Genomic DNA, 16,808 nt, shown 5'->3' on the forward strand with positions numbered 1-16,808 from the left:
AAATGCAGCAAGTAGAGCTGTGGGAACAGTGTCCCCGGCAGAGGGAACAGTGTGTGCAAAGGCCTAGAAGTGGGCACAAATTCAATGTTGTAGTGGAACAGCAAGAAGGCTGGAGTATAGTGAGTGAGGGGTGTGGGGAGAGAGGGAGTGGAGGGAGAGGAGGCAAGGTGTCGTCAGCTGCATGTAGGTGGGAATTTGGTTTCTACTCTAATGTTATTAGAAACCCTTGAAGGGATTTAAGTAGGAGAGTGGTTCATCTGATTTACATGTTGAAAGGTCACCCTGCTGCTGAGGGGAGTGTGGACGTGGAAAACAGGCGTATCCTGGAGCCTAGGGACCAGTGGTGCAAGCCAGGCAAGATGGCAGCTTGGCCAGAGTTGGGGCAAGGTGGAGTGGACATGGGGATCAGATATGTTTGCAGATAGAGTGAGGGTTGGCTGAGAATGGGCACCTATGGCCTTGGGGCCTCAGGGGCTGACAAGAGCCAGACACGTTAGCTGCGAAAACATAAATCTCTGCAGCAAGGTGCCCCATCTGTGTCATTCTTTGTGGAAAACCTAGCTTTCTTTCCTGTCTCCTCACCTCTGTGGTCATAAGCATAGTGACAGGCCACTGTCCTTCTTCTGGCAGGTGGAGATCTGGGGAGGAGAGGTGACTGCGTGAGACCACACAGTGACAGGGCCACCTCCAGATGACCCTTCTCCAGAGACTGAAGCTAGCCCTGGGTGTCAGACTGCCCTTCCCAGGGCCACCTGGCTGTACTGCACTCCAGCTGGTAAAGAAAGCCTGGCCCTTTCACACCAGCAAGGCCTCATGTTCGTGTATAGCCATAGCCGCAGGCCTTTGCATCTTAGTCATGTGAGTGCCCCTTTGCCTTATCCTAGAAGAGAGGCAAAGGCCTCCCTGGTGACTCAGCAGTAAAAGAATCCGCCTATAATGCAGGACACCCAGGTTCCATCCCTGGGTTGGAAAGAGCCCCTGGAGAAGGGAATGGCAAGTATTCTTGCCTGGAGAATCTCCTGGACAGAGGAGCCTCGCAGGCCGCAGTCCACAGGATCACGAAGACTCGGACACAACTGAAGTGACTGAGCATGCACCACGTAACAGAGGCAAACTGCATGCTGCAGCTTGGGTTCTGTGGAAGCACACGTCCAGAGGTGTGTTAGGGAGGGCCCGAGGGACTAACACCTGGTGAAGGAGGGAGGAAAGCAGAAGTGGGCTTTGGAGCTGCCCGGTGCTGGGCTAAAGCGGCTGGACCTTGCTATCTCTGCTCCATCCGTGACCAGGCTGGTGGCTGGAGGCTGAGGGCCTGCAGCGCTGCTGATAGCCAGGACAACAGGACCTTCTTCGGAGGTGTGTTCATCATACTTCACTAACTCAGACGTGACTGATTTGGAAACCAGCAGTTGGGCTTGCGCTCAAGGGTCATCCTCCTTTTCCTTAAGCAGGGCTAGCCACAGGTCCAAGGCCATGAGCAGCAGGCTCAGTGGGAGCCCCATTTATAATACGTGCCAGCAGCTAGAGGAGCAAAGACAAATGCCCCTTCAATGGAGGCATTGAGCCAGGCCCTATTAGACAGCCCTGGTCAGTCTATTAATAATTCAGTTCTTTAGAACCATGCACTGTGTGTGTTCCCAGTGTGCTCAGGGCTGTCCTGCCCTCATGGGGTCCACAGGCTCGTGAAGCAGGGAGACATCAATCAGATGACCACACCAAGGACCACATCGTGAATACTGATAACAGCAAACATTGCTGCTTTAGTGCATTAGCTACATCATCTCAGCAAGTACAAGATATGACACAAACACCATCAACAACCTGATGCTGGTGCTAGTGTTAGCCTCTCTTCAGATCAGGTCACAGCAGCCCTCAAGGTCACCGGCTAGGAGACAGTAGAGCACAGGTTGTTGTTGTTCAGTCGCTAAGTTGTGTCCGACTCTTTGTGATCCTATGGACTGTAGCACGCCAGGCTTCCCTGTCCCTCACCATTTCCTGGAGTTCTCCCAAATTCGTGTGCATTGAATTTGTGATGCCATCCAACCATCTCATCCTCTGCCGCTCTTCTCCTTTCGCTTTCAGTCTTTCCCGGCACAGGTACCTGTTCTGAAAGCAGGAATGGAGTTATCTGGAACCTGATCTTGTAGTTCAGATGGTAAAGAATCTGCCTGCACTGCAGGAGAGCTGGGTTCGATTCCTGGGTTGGGAAGATCCCCTGGAGAAGGAAATGGCAAGCCCCTCCAGTATTCTTGCCTGGAGAATCCCGTGGACAGAGGAGCCCGGTGGGCTACAGTCTATGGGGTCGCAAGAGTTGGACACTACTTAGCAACTAAACCACCATCACCACCTGGACTGTGGAGGCAGGAGGAGGGTGGAGGTCCAAGATGGCTCCTCTAAGGAGTTGAGATTAGTTGATGCTTCACCCAAGAGGTACAGGATTGGAAGGAATTGGCAGAGAAAGGAGGCACTCCTAGTGAAGGGAAGGGCATGGAAAAGGCCCTAGGACAGGCGCGACCAGGAGTTGGAAGGTGGCAGGGGCCCTGGGTGCTCAAGCTGGGGTTCAGGCCATGGTGAGTTCTCCCTTCTTCATACTGAGAGCCATAGGAGGAAATCAGAGAGGTGTCCTAGAAAGACTCCTTGGGCTGCCCTGTGGAGAATGAGCTTCTAGGGGAGACAGATGCTGGAGACTACAGTGATCATCAGAGAGATGGTGGCTGCCGGGGCCCGGGTATGGCAGGGCTGCGCAGGAAGAGGGTAGATTCAGCCCTGTTTGGAGTAAGATCAACTCGGCTTGGGTTGATTTGTGGTAAGGAGCAAGAGTCCAGAGATCCAGAGTTTCTTGCCTGCAGAGCTGGCCTCTAATGACACCCTTCACTGGGGTGGAGAACCCAGAATTCAAAGTCTGGGGAAGTAACACAAAGATAAAAATGACCTTTTTCCCTCTGACTTTTTCATATCAAATATATTAAAACATTGAAGGAATAGTGTAATGAACACCTAACCTCCACTTAGAATTCCCAGTTGTTAATATTTTGCTATATTTGCTTGTTCTCATTCTTTCTACACACACACACACACACACACACACACACACACACACACACACACACACACACACACACACCTTTTCTGCTGTACAATTGTAGACATCATGACACTTCACCCCTAAATATTTGTACCTTCGAAGAATAAGGACGCTCTCCTCAATAAAACCCATAGCACTTTCAAATATAAGAACACTAACAATTATCTCATAATATCACTTGATACCTAATCCATGTGGAAAAGCCCCAGTTGTCCCCAGGTTTTGCTTTCAGCCAAGATCCAGTCAAAGTCCCTACTGCTTTTGGTTGTTGGGTCTGCTCTTTGTTCTCTTTCAATGCAGAGCAGCCCCTACCCCATACCCACCCCCTTTCTTCCCATGACTTTGGCTCTTTGACAAGTCTGGGCCAGCTGTCTTGTAGGACACTGTGAATTTGTCCACTCTGAATTTGTCTGATAGTTGCAATTCTTTTGCTTTTTCTTTTTTGAAAGAGCTTTACTGTGATATAATTCACATGGCACATAGTTCACCCATTTAAAGTCGACAATTAAATGGCTTTAGTTTATTCACAGATATGTGCAGCCATCCCCACAGTCAGTTTTATGAAATTTTTATCACCTCAAAAAGAAACTCATTACCTATCACCCTTCTAAGCCCCTCTCTTCAGCCCTAAGCAACCACTAATTTACTTCCTATCTCTAGATTTTTCCTAAACTGGCTTTTAATAGACTGGAATCATTATATTAATAGTATATGGTATTTGTATCTGCCTTCTTTCACTTAGCATAAAAGTTTTCAAAGTTCATCCTTTTTATGTTCCTTTTTATGACTGAATAATATTCCATTGTGTGAAAATACCACATTTTGTTTTGGTTTGTTTCTACATCTTGGCTAATAAAAATAATCCTACTATAAACATCTGGGTACATGATTTTGTAGGAACATATGTATTCATTTCTCTTGGGTGTATACCCAGGAGTAGAATTGCTGGGCTATATGGTAACTCTATATGGGTTTCCCAGGTGGTGCAGTGGTAAAGAATCCACCTGTCAAGGCAGGAAACACAAGAGACATAGGTCAATTTCTGGATCAGAAAGATCCCCTACTCCCCTGGAGTAGGAAATGGCAACCCACTCCAACATTCTTGCCTAGAAAATCCCATGGACAGAGGAGCCTGGCAGGCTACAGCTCGTGGCGTCTCAACGAGTCAGACACGACTGAGAACATGCACACATGGTAACTCTATGCTTAATCACATAAGGACCTACCAGACTTTTCCCAAAGCAGTTGCTCTGTTTTATACTCCCATCAGCAGTATATGAGGGTTATGATTTCTCTGTATCCTGACCAACACTTGTTATTATCTGACTTTTGGATGCAGTTATGTTCAGTGTTCCACAGTGGAGGATTTTCTCTAGGCCCATCTGACCATCCTCTCCCGCAGCCTCACCTCACCCCAGACCATGGATGATGCAAATGGTGCACTGGACTGGATGGCACTGCTGTCTTACTTTTGTACTTTGCCAGATCCTGCAGTTACCTAACACAATTTCATTCCATGTCCCCAAAGACCCCCAGGAAGCAGCCAGGGCAGAAGTTCTTAAGTTGGGGAAACTGAGGCCTCAGAGAGGTAAAGGTTGCCCAAGGGATCCAGTGCAAGAGACCAGCTTAGGGCTCTGGGCCTGCCCACTGGGTGCTAAGGCTGTCACTCTGCAAGCCATAGTGGGTAGCACGGGGAAGCTGGCAGGAAAGAGGAGTTTGCTGAGAGCAGATGACCTATAGAAATGAGCCCACCTTTCAAACTGGGTCCTTGAGCTCCTTCCACAGAATGCCTACTGATGTTCCCACTGCTGCTCACCAAGGAGACTGCTCGTGCTGCGGGGGCCTAGAGTCTCAGGAAGTGTCCAGGCAAGGATAAAACAGTCCATGAGCCTGACCTTGAAGGCCGAGGGCTCACCTGGCAAGGAAGCTGGGTCCACATGTGGATCGCAGCCTTTGATGTCCTGTCCAGATTGCAGTCCGGCCCCTCTCCTCAAGATGGCGCTGCGTCAGACTAGGCTGCCTACCTGAGGTGGCTCTTCCTCGTGGTATGCAGTATTGGGGGGTTTGCTTCCCTGAACAGGTGAGGCTACAACAGGCTTATGTTTGCCCTGGCAGGGTCAGCCCCTCCTAGGGCCCAGTCTCCCAGTGCACCCCTGCACCAACTCTGCCACTTGGGAACCAGATGCATCTGAAAGTCTAACCTCTTCTTCTTTTCCCTCACTGCTTTATTTCCTGATCTGTGCATCTGTCCGTCTTCAACTGTCAACATGATTCAAGGCCCGGTCAAATGCCACCTCCTCCAGAGAGCCATCCTGTCTTTGCTCTCCCTGAATGTCCTGTGGAGCAGTACATTTGCACCTCATTTTGATGCCTAGCACTCTGTGCTCTAGGTGGCCTGTAACTCCGGTCCCATCAGATACCATGGCTCTCCTTAAGGACAGGAACCTGGTCCCACTTACCTTGGCCTTCTGTATTGATTTGGTCAGAATTGTTTTGGTTGCCAGTAGCAGAATCTTAGTGCAAATTGGCCTTAGGAAAAGGATTTTCTGATTCAGTTACTTAAAGTATGGGACTTTAGGTATAGCTGGGTTCAGGGCCCCATTCATCAGGGCTGTGTCCACTTCTCGGTCCTGATGCCTGGCAGGCTCTCTTTGGGTGGTGGCAGAAATGGCCAGCTTAGGTATCCCAGCAGACACCCCTGACTTGATGTCCACTGGTCTGGCTCACATTATGTGCTCATCTTGGGCTTCGGGGTGTTGCTATGGACCAAGAGTGAGAGGAGGAGTGCTTCCCGAGGGAAATCCTAGCAACTGGCATGCAAAACAATAGGAGCACCCTGGAGGTAAACTTTCCTCACTCCTTCTTCCCTCTCAGTGACCCATTCAGGGGTGTGCTCGTCTTATTTACCTCCCTCCAGGCTATTTCTCACACTTGTGTCTTATTCTCACCAAAAACGTGTCCCTTTCCCATCTCTTCCCTGGTCTACCAGTCCCTTCTCCCTAAAGAGACAGCTGAGTGGTTTTTCTAAGACATAAGTAGATCGCATCCTGCTTAAAACACTTGATGGCTCCTCATTGTCCCCGGGATGAAGCCTACTCTTCTTTAAAAAGCATGTCCAGCTCTTGGTAATCTGATCCTGTGCCCCTCCAGCCCCATCTCTCTTTGCTCTTTCCTCCCTCTGAGACTTGTGCAATAGGCTCTTCAAACTTCAAGCTGCCCCAAGCCACTGCTTGGGATACCCTTTCCCAGCTTGTCTGACTGGCAAATTCTTCTTCAATACCTAGCTTAGCCATCATCTCCTCCAGGAAGACCTCCAGGACTTTACTGAGCAGTTAAGAGCGCCCTCCGTTGGGTTCCCAAAGCCATTCACCCCCTCTGAACTAGGCTGACTCTGGTGGCACACTCTCTGGCCCCTGCATGCCCTGAAGGTACTTCTTCTGGGCCACCTCCCCAGTGCCTAGCCTGGTGCCAGGCCCAGTGATGGCACCTGGGCAGTGTCTATTGACAGATCTGAGAACTGGAGAGACTGAGAAACCTGGGTGTGCCTTGCCTGCCTTGGGAAAACAGACTTACAGGCTTTCTTCTTCAGCCCTGTCAGCTCTCAGCTTAGGTGCCACCTCCTCCACATGGCCTTCCCTGCCCACCCTCTGACCTGTTGCCCTTCAGTCACCTTATCATAGTACTGGTTTTCTTTTCTTCCTAACATTCAACCCAGCTGTTGTTTTCCCTGTTTATTTTCTTATTACCTCTCTCCTGAACCCCCACGCCCATGATTTTGTCAGCTTCCATGAGAGCAGATTTCAGTACCTATCCTATCCAATACTTGCATAGCCTCCCACACCAAAGGGCCCCAATTCAGTTCAGTTCAGTCACTCAGCTGTGTCCAACTCTTTGCGACCCCATGAATTGCAGCACGCCAGGCCTCTCTGTCCATCACCAACTCCCGGAGTTTACCCAAACCCATGTCCATCGAGTCAGTGATTCCATCCAACCATCTCATCCTCTGTCGTCCCCTTCTCCTCCCACCCCCAATACTACTCAGCATTAGGGTCTTTTCCAATGAGTCAACTCTTCGCATGAGGTAGCCAAAGTATTGGAGTTTCAGCTTCAACATCAGTCCTTCCAATGAACACCCAGGACTGATCTCCTTTAGAATGGATTGATTGGATCTCCTTGCAGTCCAAGGGACTCTCAAGAGTCTTCTCCAACACCATAGTTCAAAAGCATCAATTCTGCGGTGCTCAGCTTTCTTCACCGTCCAACTCTCACATCCATACATGACCACTGGAAAAACCATAGCCTTGACTAGACGGACTTTTGTTGGCAAAGTAATGTCTCTGCTTTTAAATATGCTGTCTAGGTTGGCGATAACCTTCCTTCCAAGGAGTAAGTGTCTTTTAATTTCATGGCTGCAATCACCACCAGCAGTGATTTTGAAGCCCCAAAAAATAAAGTCTGACACTGTTTCCACTGTTTCCCCATCTATTTCCCATGAAGTGATGGGACCAGATGCCATGATCTTAGTTTTCTGAACATTGAGCTTTAAGCCAACTTTTTCACTCTCCTCTTTCACCCTCATTAGTTCTTCTTCACTTTCTGCCATAAGGGTGGTGTCATCTGCATATCTGAGGTTACTGATATTTCTCCCGGCAATCTTGATTCCAGCTTGTGTTTCTTCCAGCCCAGCATTTCTCATGATGTACTCTGCATATAAGTGAAATAAGCAGGGTGACAATATACAGCCTTGACGTAGTCCTTTTCCTATTTGGAACCAGTCTGTAGTTCCATGTCCAGTTCTAACTGTTGCTTCCTGACCTGCATACAGGCTTCTCAAGAGACAGGTCAGATGGTCTGGTATTCCCATCTCACTCAGAATTTTCCACAGTTTATTGTGATCCACACAGTCAAAGGCTTTGGCATAGTCAATAAAGCAGAAATAGATGTTTTTCTGGTACTCTCTTGCTTTTTCGATGATCCAGCGGATGTTGGCAATTTGATCTCTGGTTCCTCTGCCTTTTCTAAAACCAGCTTGAACATCTGGAAGTTCACGGTTCACGTATTGCTGAAGCCTGGCTTGGAGAATTTTGAGCATTACTTTACTAGCATGTGAGATGAGTGCAATTGTGCGGTAGTTTGAGCATTCTTTGGCATTGCCTTTCTTTGGGATTGGAATGAAAACTGACCTTTTCCAGTCCTGTGGCCACTGCTGAGTTTTCCAAATTTGCTGGCATATCGAGTGCAGCACTTTCACAGAATCAAAATGAACGAACTCTGGGTGGTCACTCCAGGTGGGGCATTAGATATACCTTTGGAGGAAATTGTCATGATTCTCAGGTTCAGGGGGCTGATACCAAACTGGGGGGAAGTTCCAACAAGGTTGGTGATCCCTACCCCCCATCCTCCATCTGGGGACCCCTGTTTACTCCAGAGCCCAAGCCTTTAGGTGGCAGAGGCTAGTCTAGAGAGACAAGAAATGGCTCATTCCAGGTTGGGCTTCTCAAGACCTAATTCTCAGCAAAACCACCTATGATACCAGAGCAGAGCATCTGCAGGTAGCAGTGGGAAGGGCTGAGATTTCCAGGGCTCTGCCCTCCCTCCAGCTGACCTAGGCTGCACATAGGCTCCCCCAACCTCACCATCCTGTCTATACCACCTTGGGCCCGATTTCTCTTTCTCCCCACCCCATCCCCACTTCCCTGCCTAGCTCTCTCTGGCTCCTCCCTTTCCTCTTGCTTCTCCCCACCCACCATGCAGCAGGTGGCACACAGTAGTGCAACAACATCTGCTGGCTGATTTCACTGACATTTTCCTCTTATTGGGAAAGGGAAGGAGATGCCCCTCCACCCTTCCCTACCATCTTCCTTCATCCCCAAGATTCCTGATGCAGAGTAGCTTGACACTTAGGTGTCAGTCTGCCCCTTCTGTTTCATTTATCTGTTTATCCACTTGTCCACCCATCCAGCCATCCACCCATCTGTCTAACCATCCAGCCATCCACTGGGCAGGGACTGGCCTGGCCTGGGATTAATGTGATGCATCAGGTCGGGTGGTAAGTGGAGGAACAAGACAAACGCACACCCAGGTGTACTGTGAAGGGAGGACTACAAACTCAGGTGCCCCAGGACATGAAGTGGGCTAGATGTACAACCGGGCCTGGTGCCTGCACAGGTATGGAGCCTCTCAAGCCATCATGCTGACATCACAAAATACCCCTCAGCCTTCTAATTGTCAATTGGCTGCCAGTCTGTGACTCTGGCCTGGAGCTGCTGGCAAGATGCTCTGCTGCAAGGGAGAGCTCATGAGGTTGGGGCAGGAGTGGGGACACTCAGCAGGACTGTCAATAAAAGGGGGCATTTGAATTGGGCCTGAAGGTTGAGCAGAGTCCACAAGCCCATGTCAGGGGCTTTGCAGGAAGAGGCAGTAGCCTGCTGTCAGCCCATTTCCTGGCCAATGTGTTATTTTCATATGCTCAGGGGAAGCCATTTTACTGACCCCTTCCACCTCCATCAACTCAGAGGATGAAGGAAAACAACTGTCTGTTGTTCCTCTCCTTCTCCAGTGGGGCACCCAGTGGGGCTGTGGAGAAGACACACATGCATGAGTGTGCATTTATACACACACACACACACACACACACATAAATGTGTAGTTTGGCGCGGGGACCTTGTGTGTTTATTCAGTGATGCAGCTTAGAACCAGAAGTAACAGTTAATGCTTGTTAAATAAGCAAATAACAGGAGAAGGGTACCTATTGAATGAGTGAACTAATGTATGTATGAATGAAAGGAAGGGATAAATAAGGAGGGCTTCATAATGGTTTGGGTTGGGTGGACTGTCCTGTCTCAGATGATTCTTTTAAAACAATCATTAACTTTTAATTACAGAAAGAAGCATGAATGCATTCCCATAGTAAGTATTATATAGACACTACAGATAAGGCCCAAGCACCCCTTTCTCACCAACTCCAGAAACTCCTTCACCCCAGAAGGAGATATGGTTGATAGCTGGGGGCTTCCTTCCATGCTCTCTGCACATTTGACATATTTGTGTGTGTGTATGTGTGTGTGTGTGTGTGTGTGTGTGTGTGTGTGTGTGTGTGTGTGTGTGTGTTCATGCACACACCTGATCACAGTGTATGGCGTCATTTTGTAAGATTTTTTTTAAAAGTGAAAAAAATTAAGAAAAAATGGCAAAAATAAGTGAAGTCACATTGTGTGTTGTTGGCATCTTACTTTGTCTTAAACGTACTTTCTTTGTCAGGAATAGCATTTCCAGAAGTTTTCTCTACAGGAGAGTGCATCTCAGACTTCTCGCCCACTGCTGTTGTAGCCCATTTCCACAGTTTGTCTGCTGCTCCCCTCCTGCTGTCAATTCAGCAGGTTCCTAAATACTTGTTCTTAGAGAGAGTTTCAGCGATCTCTTCGTGTCATGGCTGGGTCATAGGTTGGCGTGACTGTCACTGTCCTGATGATCCCAATGGAAACAAGACCCCTTCCCTGCTGTCCCTGCCCACAACCCACCTGTTCTCTGATCTTTGGTGCCAGTGAGCCCCCAAAAGAACAGGACTTGGAGATCCAGGAGCTGCAGGGCCTGAACATCAGTGTGAAGGGTCCATTCTCCAGAGGAGTGGTCCTCTGACCAGGTCTTGACTAAGGTTTGGAGGTACTTTTCTAGTACCTGTTATGTGCCAAGCCCAGGCAGGGCACTGAGGCATGTTGCAGCCTCATTCTGCCTGTTGGGCTCCCAGTCCACTATTCCTTGGCTCAGTGCTGGGCTGGAGGCTAAGGCAAGGACCAGTGGGCCTGGAGTGAGTGATTTCTCTGGGACCACAGAGGCTGGGTGCCCGAGGGCTTGATGGTCACCCGGCCCCGTCTTTCCCAGCATCTCCACAGCCTGAGGCCCCACTCTCACACCCCTGACCCTGGATGGCCCGGGGCAGCCCAGTCCGAGCCCTCCAGCCCTCCCCTGTCCTCCGCTCTCCTTTCAGCCCGTGCTGGAAAGCGGCTCTAATTCCGGTGGGCACCACAGTTTGCAGCTCCTCGGGCAAGCTCAGCACAGGTGCCAACTGTTATTTCACTCTCCCAGCTTCCATTTCCACAGCTCGGCACCTGCAAAGCCCCCCATTAGAGTCATGCCAACGAGAGGGGGCTGCGGCTGTATGTACGCGTGCCCGCCTGCGAGCCCACGTGCCCGTCTGCCGGTGCTTGCAGGAAGCCACGAGGGAAATTTCCAGCACAAAGACCGTATGCCTGAGAGAGGGGGGGAATTGCTCAGCAAACTTCAGAAGCGATCAAAATGTCCTTTCCATAAAGTCCCAGCTTAAAAAATGTTAGCAGGTGCGTATACAATAGCGAGTCAGTTGGGATGGGTTACTATAGAATACCATTTCCGCTCACTCCAGATTATGAATTCAGAGCATAATTTTCTGTAAATTGTCATTCTTGTCTGGTAAGGAAAGCTAATTTTTTCCTCATATGGAAAAAAAAAAAACCCACCGCTATCCTGGGCCACTGCTCCCTGGAACAGGGCCTGCTGGAGCCCCCACCTCCAGCCCATCTGGACAGTCCCAGAGGGCTGACGCGGGGTCCCCTGGAGCAGCTGTGGCCAGCAGCATCTCAGGAGGCATTTATTCCCAGGTTCGTCAGAGGGGCGGCCACGGGTTGGTGAGAGGACTTTGGGGATAGAAGAAAGGCCGCTCATCACAGGTGCTGAACCTCTTCTGGAAGAAAGGCGGAGAATGAGGGTGGGTTGTTCTGATGTGCTGCAAGTGAAGACGAAAGATGAGGGTGGGTGAGCGGGAGCCGTGACTGTTGCTGGCAAGGCTTCGAGGCTGGGTTCACCCTAAGGTCTTTCTTTCTTTCTTCCTTCCCTCCCCTCTGTCCCTTCATCCCTCCCCCTCTTCCTCCCCTCCTTCCGTTCCTCCTTCCTTCTACAAGTGTTTATTGAGCGCCCAGTGTGTGAGGGCTCTCGTTCAGGCCCTGTGGTCACAGTAACGCTAATTATCTTCTGTTCTGGGGAGGAAGCAGATTCACAAGGGGTGGTGGGAGAGGAAGGAAATCACAGGGCGACTGGAAGGGCCCGGTCAGGGAAGGCCCCCAGGGAGGTGACAGCCACGTGGGGTGAGCTGCTTTCCCACCATGGGAGTGAGGCCTGGAGGTGGAGCAGGCGGTCTGATTCTAGATGGGAGAACAGGCCAGAGGGGCTGGAGCCCAGGGATGGGAGGAGTGGAGAGACCAGGCTGAGACGCAGCACTGGGCTGGTTGGAATCTAAGTGCAGGGAGAACTGGATGGTTTTGAGCAGGGGAGAGACAGGGCTGGTTTCTGTTACAAGCTCCATCAGGCTGCTGGCTGGAAAATTGACAGTAGAGGGTGGTGCTGTGGTGGGTGAGGGTCCCTCTGGCTGGGAGAGCCACAGGCCCCTCACCAGACCTCTGGTTCTTAACCTTGGCCTCCAAGGCACCCTCGGTGGGAGAGTGAGGGTGTGAGTGGCTTCATGCTAGCTCCTCCTCTCTCTTGATGGAACTCAAGGAAAGACAGTCCCTCCAGGGTGTTAGAGCTTCTCTCTTTGTTGTGATGGCAGGAAAAGTCTTCAAGGCAGGGGAAAGCTTGGTGCTTATTCTACTGTAGATAGACCCATACTCGTCAGGATTCATTTCGGTAAAAGTGACAGAACCCTGAGTCAACAGGCTCAAGTGAAAACTGAAATAACATCAACGAATTATTGGCTCTTGTCATCAAAACATCTATGGACTTCAGGTATGGCTGGCTCCAGGGGCTTGAATTCTGCTGACAGGACTCTTTCTTCTTTGTCCCTGCCTTTCTCTGCATTGGCATTATTCTCGGACAAGTGGTCCCCAAGTGGTGGTAGAAGAGCTGTTGACAGCTCCAGACGTAATCTCCTGTCAGCTGAGGAGATGCCTTTCCTCAAATGAGATTCCTTTTGAGAGTCCAGGAAGTGAAAGAGAACAAGAAGCACTGCTTTGGCTGGAGTCGGAGGTGCCCCTTCTGCTCCCTGTCCTCGTCCCCTTGGACTCCAGGCTCCGGAGACCACACCTGCAGTCTGTGTCTCCCCTGGCATTCCACCTGTCTGTTCTGGCTCCCTCTGCTAAGGACCTGAAGATTCTCCTGAGGCTCCTCACCTGAGGTGGGGACCTGGGCCAGAGCAGCCTCTGGGCATTCCACACACAGCTCACCGGGGTGGGGGATGACCTGGAAACTTGACATGCTCTTACCCCACCAGGGCCCTCACATTCACATAGTAAAGGAGGTTTATTACGGGGAAGTTCACTTCATCCACCTCCCCATTAAAGCATACACCTAGAGCCCCCATCCTATTTCTGCCACTAGGATGCCAAGAAACCACTGTGGTTTGTCAAGTCAGACCTGTGTGCTCATCAAGAATGCAGGATCTGGGCACAGATGGCCTGAGTTGTTAGCTGTGTGACTTTGAATAGGTTACTTAACCTCTCTGAGCCTCAGTCTCCTCATCAGTGAAGTGGCGATAGTATTACTAGGGCCATGTGAAGACTAGCTAAAGTAACAAAGAGGGCACCTGGAACATAGCAGGTGCTCCACACACATTAGCTATGATCATCATCAGGTATCACACGGGGCCATGTTGGTCTGGGGTTTGATTGCAGGAACTGATTCCAGCTATCTCAAACCTAAAAGGGTGTCCCTGGAGAAATTTGACTTCCCAGATGGACATTTCCTTCCTCGTGGTATCTTTCACTCAAGACTCACAGCCCTGGGAACAGGCTGCAAGTCTAGCTCAAGGCCCCTGCCCTCTCCGTCTCAGAGAACCAACCCCACACAGGTGCAGTCTGAGCTGTTTGGTTTAAAAGTCACTTTTTCATTCACCACTCAGCTCATGCTGGCACTGATGTGGTGAAATGCAGGGAGCATGGGCGGAGAAGCCTGGGGCTTGGGTCCTGGCCGGGTGTCCTGGAGTTAGCCCCGAGAGTTCCCCCTGTAAAACGTGTGGGTTGGGCCAGACCTTCAGAGCAGTAAGAGCGCCTGAAGCCGTGATGTTTAATCAGCATTACACTCGGTGTCCTGGCTCCATCCTCCCCCACTGCTGAGCTCCAAGCTCCCGGCACTTGGTAAGCTACGCTGCACAAGGAATGCAGGAAAGGGCCAGCAACAGGCCTTCCAAGGAAGAAGACAACTCCCACCTTTGTCCTGGAGCATTGAGACTCTAGGGGGCATGGCGCTGAGGCTGACCCCTTCAGTGTACCGCCTTCTTTCCATCCCCAAAGTGGAGGTGAGACACCTTGCTCACAGGCCACTGTGATGCCGTGGGAGTCCCACACCACGTGCTCTGAGTGTGATTGGAAAAGACACCAGCACAGCCGAGATGTTATTACTGTTATTATTGACCATAAAATACTTGACAAATGATACTCGATCTGCAGGCGAGGACTCCTCCTCCTTCCTGGGAGAGATTTGAGGGCTGGTTTAAGAGTCTTTTGGAGCCACAAACCCCAGCAGCGGGAGCAGGCTCTGTGGAAACTTTCAGGAGCAGAGCTGTTCGGGGGCTGGGAAGTCTTTGATTACTTACATCTGTTTTTATGGAAACTTCTGGGAGCTGCGGAGGGGAAACGGAAGTATAAACAGTGCAGACGGCAGTGGCCTCCTCACCAGATTGTTGATGGGGAATTGCCCTCTCGGCTTCCCCGCGCCCCGCGTACATTTGGCCCTCGGTCTGTGGCAGGAGTTATTAAATGCTATGAGCACACGGAGAGCAGGATGGAGCCGCAGAAGAGGAATCAGGGTTTTATGCCCCTCGGTTTTGTGCAGTAAAAGAAAATATCCCCATTAAGTGCAAATTAATTGGCTCCTGTAATTGGCGTGTGTTGCTTCCCCCAGCCTCTTGGTGTGCTGGGAGGGAATCAGAGGCCTGTTCGCTGGGCAGCAGAAGACCTAATGCCCTGGAACAAGGTGGGCATCCACGCAGGCCCACGTGGCTGATGAATTGTCTCCTGTGTTCCGCCCCAGGCCGCTTCAAGGAGTGTGCAGCAGATGCATAGAGCTGCCTACCAGGCTCTCAGCTTCTCACCCATCAGCTGGGGGGCTGCCATCCTTGTTCCCGTATTGATGTTACTACAAGAGGCTGCATCCTGGTCAGGCACTGTGGGACACAGAGCTCCAGAGAGAAGGTCCCCAAGCGAACTGACAGGGTCAACCCAGTCCAGACCCGATATCCAGGTCAGGGCTGTCACACACAGTTGTGCGTGTTGTACACAGCACCATCTGGCCAGAACATTTTCTGCATTCGTTCACCATGTCATCTGCCCCTGGACTGTACAAGACGAGGAGGGCACCTTTTCCCGACAGCACCAAGCTAACTGGCAGAGACCTGGTTCCAGTGTCTGGTCCCCTGATTTCCCTGACAGCTCAGTTGGTAAAGAATCTGCCTGCAATGCAGGAGACCCTGGTTCGATTCCTGGGTCAGGAAGATCCCCTGGAGAAGGGAAAGGCTACCCACTCCAGTATTCTGGCCTGAAGAATTCCGTGGACTGTATAGTCCATGGGGTCGCAAAGAGTCGGACACGACTGAGCAACTTTCCCTTTCCTTTTCCCTTTCTCCTGACTGTAGACTCCATGCAGCATACTTGCCTGAGACCCCCTGCCCCAGACATACCACTGGGCCTGTCTATACCATTTTTCCAGCTGTGGCTCTCCTGTCCTCTCCCTGTGCATCCAAGCTGTCCCCACCCTTTGAAGCCCATGCAGATGCCACCTCTTCCTCTAAGCTCTTCCTGTTGTGCTTTGCCTGTTGGCCCCTCCTTCCTTCTGGAAACAGTATCACCGCACCCCAACACACACACACATGCTCTTTTTGGGGAATTGCTCCTTCCTCACTCCAGCCCCGCAGTCATCGTCCCTGCTCCCACCCCAGCCCTGCAGCAGCTGATTGGTTCCAGGTGGCCGCACCACCCAAGCCAGGTCACTCAGAGCTATTCCCTGAGCTGTCTTAAAACTGCAGCTGGAACAAGGGATTTGGTCCTTTTGTGAGAGATAAGGCTATGAGGGCCGGCAAGGGCCGTGCTTCCTTCCCTTGCTGAGAAGGCTGACCTTGGAAACTTACAGAAATGGAAAGACGAGGCAATCCTGGTCCCTCGGGCTGGGCCCTGACATGGAAGAGGCTAAGCAATGCCCTCTCATGGTTCAGGGAGTTGTGCATACCTGAGGACTGTGAGCAGCCCAGGATCCTGAGAGGGTCTAGAGGAAAAGTGAGTCAAAAGACATAGAAGAGGGTGGCCTCAAAACATAGCCCCTTGTCTGCCCACTGCAGCCCTCAGCTTCCCCTCCTGCCTCTTCACATGGGCACAGGCCCAAATCAACCACTGGAAAGAGCCCACAGAATCTTTTTGAAAATTCTCAGGCCACCCGTTCAGGAGTCAGACTGGAGTAAATCATGTGGGCAGGGCCAGTGGGACTGTGAGGTTTGCCCATAGTGGGTGTGGGGGCTGTGACACAGGGACCCTTTGGGGCCATGGGGCCTCAGCCTCCCTGTTCTCTGATCCATTTCTGGGGAGGAAATGGCAGGAGCAAGGTCCTATGAACATTGGTGATGTCCTTGCCCTGGATTCCCAGGGAATAATCTCAAAGTGTGGGATGCTGAGGGGTAAGACCTTCTATGCCCAGCCAAGGTGGGCTCAAGCGATCGCTCTGCCACTTACAGCTCAGTGTGAGTTCATGCAAGCACTTCCCTCTCCCAGCC

At 50.9% G+C, this 16,808-nt stretch overlaps 2 long non-coding RNA genes across 2 annotated transcripts in view; both read left to right on the forward strand.

Annotated features, from left to right (window-relative positions):
• LOC145514525 (uncharacterized) overlaps positions 1–3,956 on the forward strand; it is a 4,382-nt gene extending 426 nt beyond the window's left edge. Inside the window, exon 2 of the long non-coding RNA XR_014060197.1 lies at positions 631–3,956. This is a non-coding gene — a long non-coding RNA (uncharacterized LOC145514525). The remainder of the gene's footprint in view (positions 1–630) is intronic.
• The window catches only part of LOC145514524 (uncharacterized), a 27,653-nt gene extending 14,244 nt beyond the window's left edge, over positions 1–13,409 (forward strand). The window contains exons 3-5 of the long non-coding RNA XR_014060196.1: positions 11,168–11,418; positions 11,719–11,825; positions 12,663–13,409. This is a non-coding gene — a long non-coding RNA (uncharacterized LOC145514524). The remainder of the gene's footprint in view (positions 1–11,167; positions 11,419–11,718; positions 11,826–12,662) is intronic.
• The last annotated feature ends 3,399 nt before the right edge of the window (positions 13,410–16,808 follow it).

This window comes from Giraffa tippelskirchi, chromosome 7 (genome assembly GCF_054371585.1).
Source record: "Giraffa tippelskirchi isolate mGirTip1 chromosome 7, T2T-mGirTip1v1.2.pri, whole genome shotgun sequence".
NCBI lineage: Eukaryota > Metazoa > Chordata > Mammalia > Artiodactyla > Giraffidae > Giraffa > Giraffa tippelskirchi.